The sequence below is a fragment of the Saccostrea echinata genome, unplaced genomic scaffold (assembly GCF_033153115.1).
Source record: "Saccostrea echinata isolate AGI-Se365-2 ecotype Australia unplaced genomic scaffold, CSIRO_AGI_Sech_v1 ptg000057l, whole genome shotgun sequence".
NCBI classification, from domain to species: Eukaryota; Metazoa; Mollusca; class Bivalvia; order Ostreida; family Ostreidae; genus Saccostrea; species Saccostrea echinata.
In genome coordinates this window covers 2,305,659-2,320,513 of record NW_026889806.1, presented here as the reverse complement: position 1 = coordinate 2,320,513, position 14,855 = coordinate 2,305,659, and positions in this window count along the sequence as shown.

Here is a 14,855-nt window from a genome sequence, read left to right as displayed (position 1 = left end):
GGGGCGGGTGTGACCAGTCGACAGGGGATGCTTAAAGATACTTCTATTAGGTATCAGATCCAACCTCTGGAATTTCCAGGGGTTTTATGCCCTGTTTACAGATTTGTAATATTTTTATTTTTTGTGATCGATCACTGTTTGCTGTCTTCACCTTTCTCATTTGTACTTAGATAAATTGAGTTAGATTTTTCTGATAATAATACATTGAAACTTTCTATTTGTGTTGATATATATCCGATATCTTGAAAGCAGCATAGATAAAATTTTGGTATATTGATTTAAAAATTATTTGTACTAATCATATTTGGGAATGCTGGAAAAATTTAAACAACAACAAAAGAGATAATTTTCAGCTTAAACATAAATCTGATCCAAATAAGAATTTTTACCAGTTTTTTAAGCTGAATATATGATTCATGATTTGATATATAATAGCAAGTTACAAAAACAGGTAAATTTACTTTTTTGTCATATAACAAGTATATTTAAAGGTCTTTTAAGATCAAATTGTGCTGCCCGTGTTACACCAAATTCAAAACGTTGTGTTTATCATATGGATTCTTTAAAAACTCAAAAGAACTTGACAAAATTTTGAAGACACAATCGGAAATTTTCATATCTTGTGACTAATCATCTACTCTTGTGACTGGTCATCTACAAATCTTCTGTGTTGAAAATCATTATGATTCCACACACAAGTACCCTGAAGTTGATTAAAAAGATGCTTGAGTTCCTCATTGACAAAAACGGTCAGGGTCTTATGTCAGGGAAGATAACTAAGAAATATAGAAAAATAAGATGTCCGGTTAAAACTCTCAAGACTCACCGAGATTTAAATGGCAAAACTAAAGTGAAAGACCGAATACATTGTGGAAATTCAGGTTAAGTCCAACCATATTACTTGGGTAGGACCAACCGTTTAATTGTGCAATGAATTGTGCAATGCGTTGTATAGAAGAAATGCTTAAACTTGCCTTGCAAAGGATGCTACAATATTTATATGCATTACTTGTGGTATGAAATCAATATTTAAAAGAAATCTTTTCCAAACAAGAATTAAAATTTTCAAATTATTATGGAAGTGTTCTCATGCAGAGATATTCTTATTTGTGTAAATTATTGCTCTGTTGACCAAGTGGAGATAAATCGGGACTCCCAAGGTTTTCAAATAGGTAAATAAAAAGAATACATGTGACTCGAGAAAAAAATCACATAGTGAGGCTTTGATGATTGTTAAGGCTTATGGACTTCTCGGTTTAGAGTGGACGTTTTTGGCCTTCGGTGATGTCGTTTTTAGTTTTGAATAAAATTTCTCCTTAATTTGGGTTGGAATATCTTTTTGTGTGGGTTGTTAATTCTTTTCATTATTCTGTGGACTTGAGAATGTTTAAATAAAGTTAATTGATTTTTATTTTTATCAGGAATATAAAATATTCTTATACCAGTCCTAACGAACCAGATGTAATTCTCCATAATAAAAACATATCAGAACATGTTATCTCACTAATAACGTCATTAAACCTAAGCATCAATACAAAACATTTCAGAGCTATACTGGAACATACCAGTAATCTATAGAAGCATGATAGCCTTATAGTCCTCTTAGGAATTTACATATGAGCTCAATATTGCTATCTAAAAAGAGGGACATAAATAATTTTTGAGGGTTTTTTTTTATGAAAGTGATTTTGTTTCATTTAGATTAATCAATAGAGAGGTTACTGACTTCAAAGGGACAGACGGACATTTTGTAGAAAACATTCACGGTCTCTCATTTTACCAATGTCTTTAAACTTTATTTAAAAGGGTTTTTAAAAGGGTCTAGATATCCAGTTCAATGCAAGATTAAACACTTAAAATCATTTCAATTAATTTATTTTAGTTTCAAAATATTGTTGAAGACATATGGAGATAACGAACAGTATTCAGGCTTAAAGTTAATTAAAACAATACAAATCGGGAGGAGAACAAACATGTATCTCCAAAAAAAATCAGAGGTGGGATCAGGTGCCATGAAGGAGTGAGCATCCCATGCCGACTGGTCACACCCGCCGTGTGCTCCTTATCATGATCCGGAAATAACGGAAAAATCTGTCGACAATTCAGTGTGTAAATAGTGGCCTAATAATTAGTCTAAAAAACGTCATCAGCATATGACTTGAGGATAGATTGCATTTGCTGACAAGGTCATTGTATCCACCATAGAACTTATGAAATGATGACTTTAAACGAGACTGTTGATATTCTTGTTTCATCAACTTGCTTGTCAATAACTTACCTCGTTTTAGATATTGTTCATACGTAGAGCATGCTTTTGCGTATCGAATCAACTGAGAGATATACACCCAATATGCAGGTGATAAGGGTACATGTATATTGCTGCATAAGTAAGGAAAGTTGACTATTTAAAAGCTAAAGTCATCACGTGTAACATAAAGCTTTGTTGCTAGATTACCATTAGCGTCTTTTTCTAGTAAAATATCCAAATATGAAACGTATGTGTCAGCTTCTGTGGTATCTTTTATTTCAAGCTCACTGGGATATATCGTGTCAACATATGAATGGGAATATTAATTGTTAATTGATAATACGTCCTCGATATATCTAAATGTCGAGTTGAAGACGACAGCAAGTGATTTTTTCTTCTTCTGGTGTATTATTTTGAATAAATTCTGTTTCATTTGAATACAAAAATGGGTCTGCTAAGAACGAGGCGCAATTGGTACCCATGGGTATTCCAACAGATTGTTGGAAGAACTGGTCGCCAAAAACCACATAGATATTGTCAATCAGAAACTCAAGCATCTTTTTAATATCAACTTCAGAGTACTTGTGTGTACAATCAGAATATTTTTAACAAAATGACCAATGACAAGGTAAGTATATATACGAATTCCATTTTTTTGAAAAAGCAGCTTTCAATGATGTCAAAATGCCTGGACTTTAATTTATCGTGGAGAATGGTTTATACAGAGCTGAAAAGGCGGAAGTTTTTATGTTTTTAATTTTGGTAAAATTTTGTGATTTCAAATTTTCCTAAAGTTGCTTGGAATTTTTAAGTATCCAAATCTGATTTACACCACTTCTCAAATATATTGTTGCACAGTACTCCTGTAGTTTCTCCTTCACTACTGTTAATATCTTAGTGAGGAATAAAGAAAGAGGCTTGGTGAGCCTTACAAACAAAGACAACGTTGTTACCTGCTTTGTCAACTGGGACTAGTACATACTGATCGTTTAGTGTATCTAATTTTTTTTTCACTTCTGAATTATTAAACACAGAAGGATAGATGGTTTTCATATTCCCCTTCAATCGCTTAATTCGAGATTTTAACATACATCTGATACACTTAATCCATTCTGACAAAGTGTCAAGGTCTACTTTTTCATGTCTGGCCCATCGCCTGACGTAATCTTCAAAAGAATTCACAATATTTTTGAAATTCTGATTCCAGTTGAAAGATCGGGATTCCCTAAATTTTGGCCCTTTTAAAATGATTGATTTAAGGTCCTCATTATTAACTATATTAACGTCACCAGTCCTTAAGTGTCCAGCAGGACTGTAGTTGTAGGGTGTTGAATATCATTAACCTTTCCCCTAAAACTGATAAAATGATGGATGTCTTGAGATTTATCAGTGAAAGTGATACTTCATAGTAATCTGGGACTCTTTACAATTAATTGTATAATTATGTTTAGGAATCCGAATTGGATTGTAACGTTATCTTTCTGAAATAAAGGCTCTGGTTAGGAATAATCAAAAAATAAATGATATCTAGCTTATTGTTTCCTCTTAATGACGCTGGGAAACGATGATTAAAGAAAACAACGAAATTTGCGATTTTGATGAATCATGAAAAATAGTTATGGTATACACGACCTAGAATAATCGATGGAGAGAGAGAGAGAGAGAGAGAGAAAGAGAGCTGTTAGATATATCAATTACAATCGGTAAGGTGTAGGAAATTAGAAATCAAATTTCACAGGCAATTGCTACAAAATGGATGTGATGCAAAATGCTTCCAGCTGGACAAATGAAAATGCTTTTTTTCACGAACAAAATCACACATTTTTTTCATACAAGAGATATTTAAATAAGAGAACAGAAATCCTTAGTAAATATGTTGGTAGTATTGATAGTGATTTTCAAAATTTAAGCAATCTAAAAATATCAAAAAGATTAACTAAAACTCATTATGTCGTAGTCGGAAGAAAATAAGATAATAGACAATTGTATGAGTGCAGTGACTTTCGTGTGTCCTTAAGGTCAAGATCTAGTAAATGAGTTTAGCCTTTCTTCTTGGTGCTTGATTCATTATGACGTCATAATTGATTGCAAATTAATTTTTCCCGTACTTTACGGCTTCAATGGAATTATGTAGAAAATGAAACACTTTCATGGAATTCAATTTGAAATCATGTCATATGTAACCCCGATACCCTTATTCCGTTTAATATCATTTTAAAGTAGAGATCAAGAAGATATGAAAAACCGTTTTCTGAGAGACTGTAGGCAATACTGATACATTTTTTCATTGAAAATGGGCAGTTTATAATATGTTTTTCCGATGAGTTTACCCCAAAATTATGTCCGGATACACCTTATTTTACCAAGCTATATTCGTAAAGAGTCATTAAAAGATTGTGTATCTCAAATTTGAGAAATCTGTGGGCACCTTTCATTCACTAGATCTTGACCTTAATATTTCTTTCTGTAAATGCTGGCCTTCCTTTTCTTCATTTTGCAATATTTCAATAAATGATAAAGGTAAGGATATTAAAAAATAATCGATCTCATAATTCCTTTCAACAAAAAATACTTTTAACAAAGAAAAACGAACCGCTGGAAGCACCAGAGGTGGGATCCGGTGCCTTTGAGGAGTAAGCATCCTAGTCGTCCGGCTACACTACCGCGAGCCCTCTTTATTGAAAAGGTAAAGGGTAATCGGTAATCCATATTAGTATAAAAACAATGACCTAGGGAAAAAAACAACTCGTATTTGCAAACGAGGTCATTTTAAAGACTATAGAATTTGCGAAATTTTACTTTAAACGAGATTGTTGAAAGCCCTGTAACATCAACTTATTTTTCAGAAACCTGTCTCGGTTTAAAAATTGATCGTACTCAGATCCTGCTCTTGCAAACCGAATCAGCTGGGAGACATAAACACCATACGCAGGTGATAATGGAATGTTACTGAATAAATAAGGGAAGTTGACGATGGAAATCGCATTCGTTCCACATCATTGTCATATAGTTTGGTTGGTAGTTTGCCATTAACGTCTATAGTGTGTAATGAAATATGAAGATAACGAACAGTATTCAATCTTGAAAGTCCAATTTAACGATACAAATTTGGAGCAGAGCAAACACGGACCTCAAAATTTAGAGGTGGGATCAGGTGTCATGGAGGAGCGAGCTTCTCCTGCCGACCGGTCACACCCGCTGTGTGCTCCTTGTCATGATCGGGAAAACCCCCCGGAAAAATCCATAGACAATTCAGTGTATAAGTAATGGCCTAACAATTAGTATGAAAAACATCATTCAGCATTTGACTTAATGATAGGTTGTATTTACTGACAAGGTCATTGTATCGACCGTAAAAATTGCGAAATGTTGACTTCAAACGAGACTGTTGGTATCCTTGTTTCATCAACTTGTTTGTCAATAATTTGGCTCGTGTTAGAAATTGTTCATAAATAAAGCATGCTCTTGCGTAGCGAATCAACTGAGAAACATAAACCCAATCTGCAGGTGATAAGGGTATATTGCTACATAAATAAGGGAAGTTGACTATTGAAAAGTTGAAGTCATCACGTTTATCATAAAGCTTTGTTGTTAGTCTACCTTTAACGTCTTTTTCTAGTAAAATATTTAAATATGAAACAGATGTGTCAGAATCTGTGGTATCTTTTATTTCAAGCTCACTGGGATACATCGAGTCGACATATGAATGAAAGTAACTATTGTTAATTGATAATACGTGGTCGATATAACGAAATGTTGAGTTGAAGGCCACAGCAAGTGTTTTCTTCTTCTCATGTAAAACATCCAAATTTTAAACAGATACAAGGACAGACTCTTGTGTCTTTTACTTCAAGTTCGCTGGGATACTAGTATATCAAGTCGACATACGAATGAAAACAATTAATATGTGTAAGTGTCGAAGTGAATGCAAGTTTTTGAATAAATTCTGCTTCATATGAATATAAAACCAATAAGAATTCCAACAGATTACTGGAAGACATGGTTTTCAAAGGCTATACAAATAAACTCCAGCAGTTTTCAAAGACTACACAAATTAACTCCAGCATCTTCTTAACTTTAGAGTACTTGTATGTAGAATTAGAATGATTTCAACAAAGTAATTTTGTAGGTGAACAATTACAAGAAATGAAAATTTCCGAATTCCATTTTTATTAAATTAGCTGTTGTCTATGATGTCAAAATCCTGCGCTTTATTTTTTCTTGAAGAATGATTGTGTAAAGTGTAGGAATTCGTACGTTTTGATGTTATTGATTTTTGGGGAAAATGATTTAAGATTTTCTAACATTTATGCTGAGCTTTTGAGAATCAATATTTGATTAAAACAACTTTTTGAATAAGTTTGAGCACAGTACGTCTGAAGCTTCTCTTTCACAGCTGTTAATATTTTTGTGTGAAGACAATGGCTTGGTTGAATTTTTTTCTGGACCCTGCAATGTAATGTTGTTTGTAAGGATTTTTATGAAGTTTTGACGCCCAGTAAAAGTACGGTTAATCAAATTCATTCATTGATTGGAATTTTAAAATTATTTAATTTTTTTTTTGATTTTGAAGAATTTCATCTTTTGAAAGGGAAGTGCGAGTATGTATAAGTTGGATTACGAAGTAAAATGATTCCTCAGCACCACCCATATCTTAGTCAAACATGCAACATATTGATGTCATTTTGCAGCTAATTTAAATCAGCTTGTTAAAATGTCTGTAGTCTGATATAGAAAAAAAAAGCCTTTCTTCTTTACACAGATGAAAATATTATAATATTACCTAAAATCTTTATATATAACGATAAATATTCAAGAAGTATATTTAATAATAAATTTACCAGTCAGCATAAATAAGTTGAATGTTTATGGTATACGGGGAGACTGGACGTTACCCGATGTACGTACGCATTTATACAAGAATGATATCTTTCTGGGGGAAACTGTTACATGGAAATGAGAATAAGATTTGTAGAATTATTTATTTACATCTTTATAATAAATATACCAAAAATGGAATCAATAATCCATGGATATCTTGCATACAGAATATACTTAACACTGCAGGACAATGTAATGTTTGGAATGATCAAAATTTTCATAGTGTTAAATGGATTACGACTGCAATAAACCAAAAGCTTAAAGACCAATTTTTACAAAAGTGGTATAGTGATATGAATAATTCCAGTAAAGGTATTACATATAGAATTTTTAAAACAAAGTTTGAATGTGAAAAATACTTAACTATTTTACCAAGAAAATTTAGAAATATTTTTTCAAAATTTAGAACAAGTAACTATCGTTTTCCCATAGAGGTGGGTAGATGGAATAATGTTGAAAGAAATGAAAGAGTGTGCTATTTATGTAATAATAATCAAATTGGAGACGAATTTCATTACTTACTGGAATGTAATGTATTTTGTAATATTCGATAAGATTTTCTGTTAAAGAAAAACTATGTACACCCAAATATTATAAAATTCTGTAATTTAATGGCAAATACTGACCCAGCATTCTTAAGAAAATTGTGTATATTAATCATCAAAATTTTTGACACTGTCTGTCCTCCTGTAATTTCTGCTCGTCCATAATTTATTGTAAATATGTATATATGTACCTCTTGTACCATTCATATGGTTTTTGAGAGAATAAATGAATGAATGTCAACATTAATTAATTATAAATTATATGTCAGCACATATCAATTATAAATTATGTGTCAGTACAGATTAATTATACACTGTAAGTTAACATGAATAAATTGCATCTCGCATGTTGGATGTCACATGTTGGCGATATTTGATGTTTTAAGAAAAAAAATCTAAATCTTATCCGTTTACATTTTTTTCTTGTTTGTAAAAATAATCTTTTTTGTAAACTTCCATATGAGGTGCAGAAATATGCAAACACACTAATGTTTATGTCATTGAACCATGTTGCCGTGGTTATTAAAATAAGAATAATTTAAATTTCTTTAAAACTTCCTACAGATGATTTCAGTAAAGCTTGGTACACAGGGAGACTACATCAGAATAGATAATTCTTTAGATCATTCTTGTAAATTTTGAATATATAAAAATACACAACTTTATCCGATTTCCAGACTGCTGCTAAAAATGGAATATTGGAAAATCATTTTTAAATTTTGCCTCTTCAGTTTCTGTCTAGCTAGAATAAAATCATGCATAGATTTAAACTTTATTAATATAAACCATTTAAATGGTATGAGCTATCGGTAAGGGTAAAAAAATCTAATATTTGAAAAGTATTTTATTAACTCAATTTTGTCGGGTAAAAAGGAACAAACTGTTGAAATGTTTAAGTTTAGTGAAAGTTTTTTTTTATCTTACACATACATGTAGGTTAGTATAGATAAAAACCAATATTTACAGTCAGTGACCACCCAATCCCCCTCCCCCATGTTAAAAGCATTTTATTACCGAACTAATCAATACAGGATTAATTGATTTAAAATACTCAGTGAACTCCTCAAATTACAGATAAAACGGTGTTCATTTCTGTTAATGGTTGACGATTATGTACTTAGCATCAAGCATATGGTAACTTAGAAATTACTCAATGAAAAATCCTTATTAGAAATTGTTAAAAAGGATATATTTCATCATATTTCGATCTAATAGCAGCAGTTTTACAAAAACCTACAGCTTACTTGGTTTTGTTTAAAATAAGTGCTATTCGGATTCAAACTACATCTTATTCAGTTGAATAATGCAACTATTTAGATTCTTTATTCAGGTTTACACAGCATATACCACTCCAAGTACTACTCAGCTTGCTGTAAAAAGACTTTGGATGGAGACTGAACTTTAAACACGTAATTGTTGCTCTGATAACCTCCGCAGAAGATGTATGATTGACATTAATTTGGCTTCATCAAATTGGTCTTTGTAGGAGTATATGTTTGCTCAATTGCGGCATCTGAGATCGATGCACTTACAATAGAGGGGAACTTATTGTTGGAGGACAGAAAACCCCTCGAGGACAACATATTTAACACGTATGCGTGCTTTTTTACCAGACGCACCTGCTACTTTCTTTGCAGGAAGTGTTATTAATTGATATTAATGGTATTTTAGTTAAAACTTAAGTGTTTAGAGTATTATTTAACTATTTTTAAAACAGTTTGTTCTGAACATTATATGGTGAGTGAACATGCTAACATCATGTCCGTATTAACTATGAAATCCGGAAAAAATCAACGTTATTAACAGTCTTACAAATTTGTAAACTTGTTTTCAGATTATAGAAATGGTAAATGTAGAAAAATAGTGCACCATGTAAAACGTCCAAAAATTATCGTTCTTTATATGGTTGATAATCACCGAGGCAAAATTATATACATGTATATCTAAAGATATTTCCAAGAATACCTTCCTATATTAACAACCTAAAAGAGAAATTTTGTATAATCATAAAAAACCACTTACCTGGAAACTATTACGTCATACTTTTTTTGGTCAACTTCATAACAATGATTTGCAGGGATGTACCTCTCACGCCGCCCTTATGAAGAATATTAACAAAATTTGGCCACTGTTTAATCGATTTCTGAAAATTTTGCTTTTATTGGAACATTAATTTTGTTTCTCTTAACTGTGTAGTTTATTGCGCGGAAAATTAGATATTTCCTGGATTTCTGGATTTCTTTTGTTGTCGTAATCCCTCTGCTGTGGAGAGACAAAAATCCATCAGGGTTATAAGTTATTTAGGGTTTGACGGATGCCGAATTATCTGTCATTTATATTCACTGATTTACTAGGAGTATTTGATAGATTTCGTGAAGCTTAGGTACATTGGGCAAGCTTGGGTAGAGGGCCTTTGAATTATTGCGCCGTTGGAAGGAACCGCCAAGGGAAGTTGAACAGTGGATTAGGAACTCCCAAAAATCATAATGTGAAATTATTTTTTTAATTACCAAACAGTTTTTTTAATCTTATGTCAACTTTGATTCTGATATCATAGAAATATGTGACATCTTATTTTATGAACTACAAAATTTACTTAGTAGGTGCGCAAGTATGAATACATAAACTGGTTTATTTAGTACAGAAAAAAGTTGTGTTTATAATAAATATTTACAATAGGTGATTAAATGGGGGAAAAAAATAATAATTATAATATAAAATGAAGTATGAAAATTTATATGAGATTGTAGAGAACAGATGGGGTTAGATGCCTTCTGAAAATGTTTACTGAGGAAAACTGACCTGCCTGCATTAATATTGTCCAAAAACAATGATGGATAAAGGTCGTAGTAGACAGAAATATTAATGATCACATCTACAATGTACCAACTTCATTGACAAAAGTGTTTAAGATTAACTTTGACAGCCTATTTCAATCAAACATATTGACCTGACATCCCGATGATTATAAATTGTATTAAAATAGTCACCTACAACAGAGCTAAATGTACATAAAATAGTTAAACAGATTTGTTAACCAGGTACACATTTGCCATACATCCATAGAGCAAGCACTCACCATTTCGTTAAGAAAAAACGTGCCTCATATTTTCTAAACATTTTAGATAAAGGAGGATAATAATAACTTTATTTATACTGGTATTTCAGTGGAGAAAATTTCTTAACAAGTGTATTGTCCCTTCCTTTCCAACGTTATGGTGTTTCTGGAAATTGAAAACCTCCGATCTCATAGAAAACTGGAAATTATAATACAGTGTTGCGACCTCGACAGCTTTAGCCATACATGTATATGGAAGCAAAATAATGTGTTAGTATGAGGAATGTACCGTTTACAGAAATATATTGAGGAATGAAAAGGATTTAAGGTATTCAATGTATAACGACTATATTTTGTATCTAATAAATGAACGGTCCTATATTTGTAATTATGGTATCATTTTGATGGTGTGGGGAAAAAAAATTCCACCAAAGAAATTTAAACAATTTTGATTATTGTCAAATTAATTGCAACTTGAATTTTACATTGAAGTCTATAGGCAATGCATGTATTATTAAGATATTGTAAAAAGTATTTTGAATTTCATAAAAAGCTCTTGGTGAAAATATGCATACACTCTCTCATTATTAAATTATGAAATAAAATTAATCATTTACCACAGATATTTTGACGAAATTAAAATTTTCTTCTTTGCATCAAGGGCAGATAACTCTTCAAAAACTTTAAGTGTGCAAAATGACCAGCTTCTTATCACAGGTACTTGTGGACAGGAACCCCCCCCCCCCCCCCGAATATACCCCACAGGTCAAAATATTTTTATGTGTTTTTTTCATAAATTATTCTTCTAGTACACATTTACAATGTATTCCATAAGAAAAATCCAAAAAATAACGCAGAATTAACGTTTTACTAAAAAATCATACCCGCGGTATTATAAAATAGAGGTACTTGTGGACAAGAACCCCCCCCCCCCCCCCCCCCGAATATACCCCACAGGTCAAAATATTTTTATGTGTTTTTTTCATAAATTATTCTTCTAGTACACATTTACAATGTATTCCATAAGAAAAATCCAAAAAATAACGCAGAATTAACGTTTTACTAAAAAATCATACCCGCGGTATTTTATAATACAGGGGGGGTCCTGTCCACAAGTACCTGTGCTTCTTATATGTTATCAGTCATGTGACTTTGATTCATTTCACTTTCATCGTTATCTAGCAATGCAATTTTAACTAGTTTAAAATGATTCAAAATTGTTCAAAATCCCTTCATTATACATTGAATACCTTAAAATAGCTTTCCTGTTACAAAAAAGTGTTGTCGTCTATAAAATACGAAGATAACGAACAGTTATCAAGCTCAGAAGTCTATTGAATCAATAAATATAAATTTGGAACAGAGCAAACACGGACCTCTACAAACATCAAAGGTGAATCAAGTGCCATGGAAGAGAAAGGATTCCCTGTCGAACAGTCACGCCCGCCGTGTGCCCCCTGTCATGATCGGGCAAACAGAAAACAATTCAGTGTGAAAAAATGACCTAACAATTGGTGATTGATGATTAGATTCTATTTGCTGACAAGGTCATTGTATCGACCATAGAATTTGCGAAATGTTGACTTTTAATAAACGATACTGTCGATAGCATTGTTTCCTCAACTTATTTATCAGTATCTTGCCTCGTTGTAGAAATTGTTAGCTCGCGTAGGGCATGCTCTTGCGTATGGAATCAACTAGGAGGCGTATACATGTACTCGATCCGTATTCAGGTGATAATGGTATATTGCCACTTAAATAAGGAAAGTTGACGATAGAAAAGTTAAAGTCATCACTTTTGTAATAAAGTTTAATTGTTAGTTTGCCATCAATGTCTCTGGCTTGTAAAATATCAAACATAAAACATATGTGTCAGACACTATGGTGTCATTTATTTCGAGTTCAAAAGGATGAAATATGGAGATAACGAACAGTATTCAAGCCCCAAGTCCATTTAAGGTTAATCGATACTCTGATAAGAGATATAACTCTTACTGATATAAATTACTATTATTCCGTTACAAACCCGTCAAATTAACATGCCATTTATGTCAAATTTTACCCCGCAAGGTATGCTGTAATTGTGTGCATTTTGATTATAAATTAGAATTCTCTTGGATAATTATAAGCATTAAAAGCTATTTTATATGAGTGAGCAGAGGGATGATGAACCTTAAACAATACGAATCGGAAGCAGAGCAAACACGGACCTCCAAAAACATCAGAGGTGGGATCAGGTGCCACATAGGAGTGAGCATACCCTGCCGACCGGTCACACCTGCTGTGTGCTCCATGTCATGATCCGGAAAAACAGGAAAACCCATAGTCAATTCAGTGTGTACTAGTAATTAATGACCTAACAATTAGTATAAAAAACGTCAGTCAGCATTTGACTTAATGATAGATGTATTAGCCGACAAGATCATTGCATCGAGCATAAAACTTGCGAAATGATGACTACCCATGGAAATTCCGTGAGATTGTTGGAAGACTTGATTTTGTCATTCGTCATTTGCAAAATTATTTTGTTAAAAACCATTCTGATTGTACACACAAGTACTCTGAAGTTGATATTAAAAAGATGCTTGAGTTTCTGATTGACAATATCTATGTGGTTTTTGGAGAACAGGTTTTCCAACAATCTGTGGGAATTACGATGGGTACCAATTGCGCCCTGTTAATCGCAGACCTATTTTTGTATTCATATGAAGCAGAATACATCAGAAGAAGAAAACACTTGCTGTGGCCTTCAACTAGACATTTAGATATTATCGACGACGTATTATCAATTAACAATAGTTATTTCCATTCATATGTCGACACGATATATCCCAGTGAGCTTGAAATAAAAGATACCACAGAGTCTGACACATCTGTTTCATATTTGGATATTTTACTAGAAAAAGAAGTTATTGGTAGTCTAACAGCAAAGCTTTATGATAAACGTGATGACTTTAAATATTCAATCGTCAACTTCCCTTACTTATGCAGCAATATACCCTTATCACCTTCATATGGGGTATATGTCTCTTAGTTGATTCGACACGCAAGAGCATGATCTACGTATGAACAATATCTAAAAAAAGTTACTGACAAACAAGTTGATGAAAGAAAAATATCAAAAGTCTCGTTTAAAGTCATCATTTCATAAGTACTATGGTCGATACAATGACCTTGTCAGAAATACAATCTATCATTAAGTCATGCTTATTGACGTTTTTCATACTTATTGTTAGGCCATTATTTACACACTGAATTGTCGACGGATTTTTCCGTTATTTCCCGATCATGACAAGGAGCACACGGCGGGTGTGACCGGTCGTCAGGGGATGCTCACTCCTCCATGGCACCTAATCCCATCTCTGTTTTTGGAGGTCCGTGTTTGCTCTGTTTCCGACTTGTATTGTTTTAGTGGACTTTGAGCTTGAATACTGTTCGTTATTTCCACATTTCACTCCAATAGCTACATAGATAATGTCAATCAGGAACTCAAGCATCTTTTTTACATCAACTTTGGAGTACTTGTACAATCAGAATGTTTTTAAATAAGTTTGCAAATGGCGAAGGACAAGGTAAATAAATTTGCGAGTTCCTTTTTTATATTGAAAAAGCCATGACTCTAATTTATCAAGGGGAATGGTTGTATGAAGGGTTGAAAAGGAGTACGTGTTATGCTATTGATTTTGGTAAAATCTTGTGATTTCAGATTTTCTAAAATTTCCTTGAAGTTTTAAAGTATTCACATCTGATTTAAACCACTTCTCGAATGTATTGTTGTACAGTATTCCTGAAGCATTTCTTTCACTGATGTTAATATTTTAGTAAGGAGTAAAGAAAGAGGTTTGGTAAGGATTTTTATGTAGTTTAGGAATCCAGTATAGGGTGAGTTAACCATGCATCGGACACATACCTTGCTTCGGACAACTTTAAGCAATAAACTTTCATTGAACATGAGTCTCCCCGTGTTTTTACTTGTTTCTGTCTTAAAGGTGAAGATTTAAACTTTTTAATGATGCCGAATTTTATTTTCATGTTGTGATAAAAATACCACAAGAATGGCCTTGAAATTACGTCATATTTTGCATCATCAAAGGGGAGTAACCTGAATTTTACGATTTTTCAA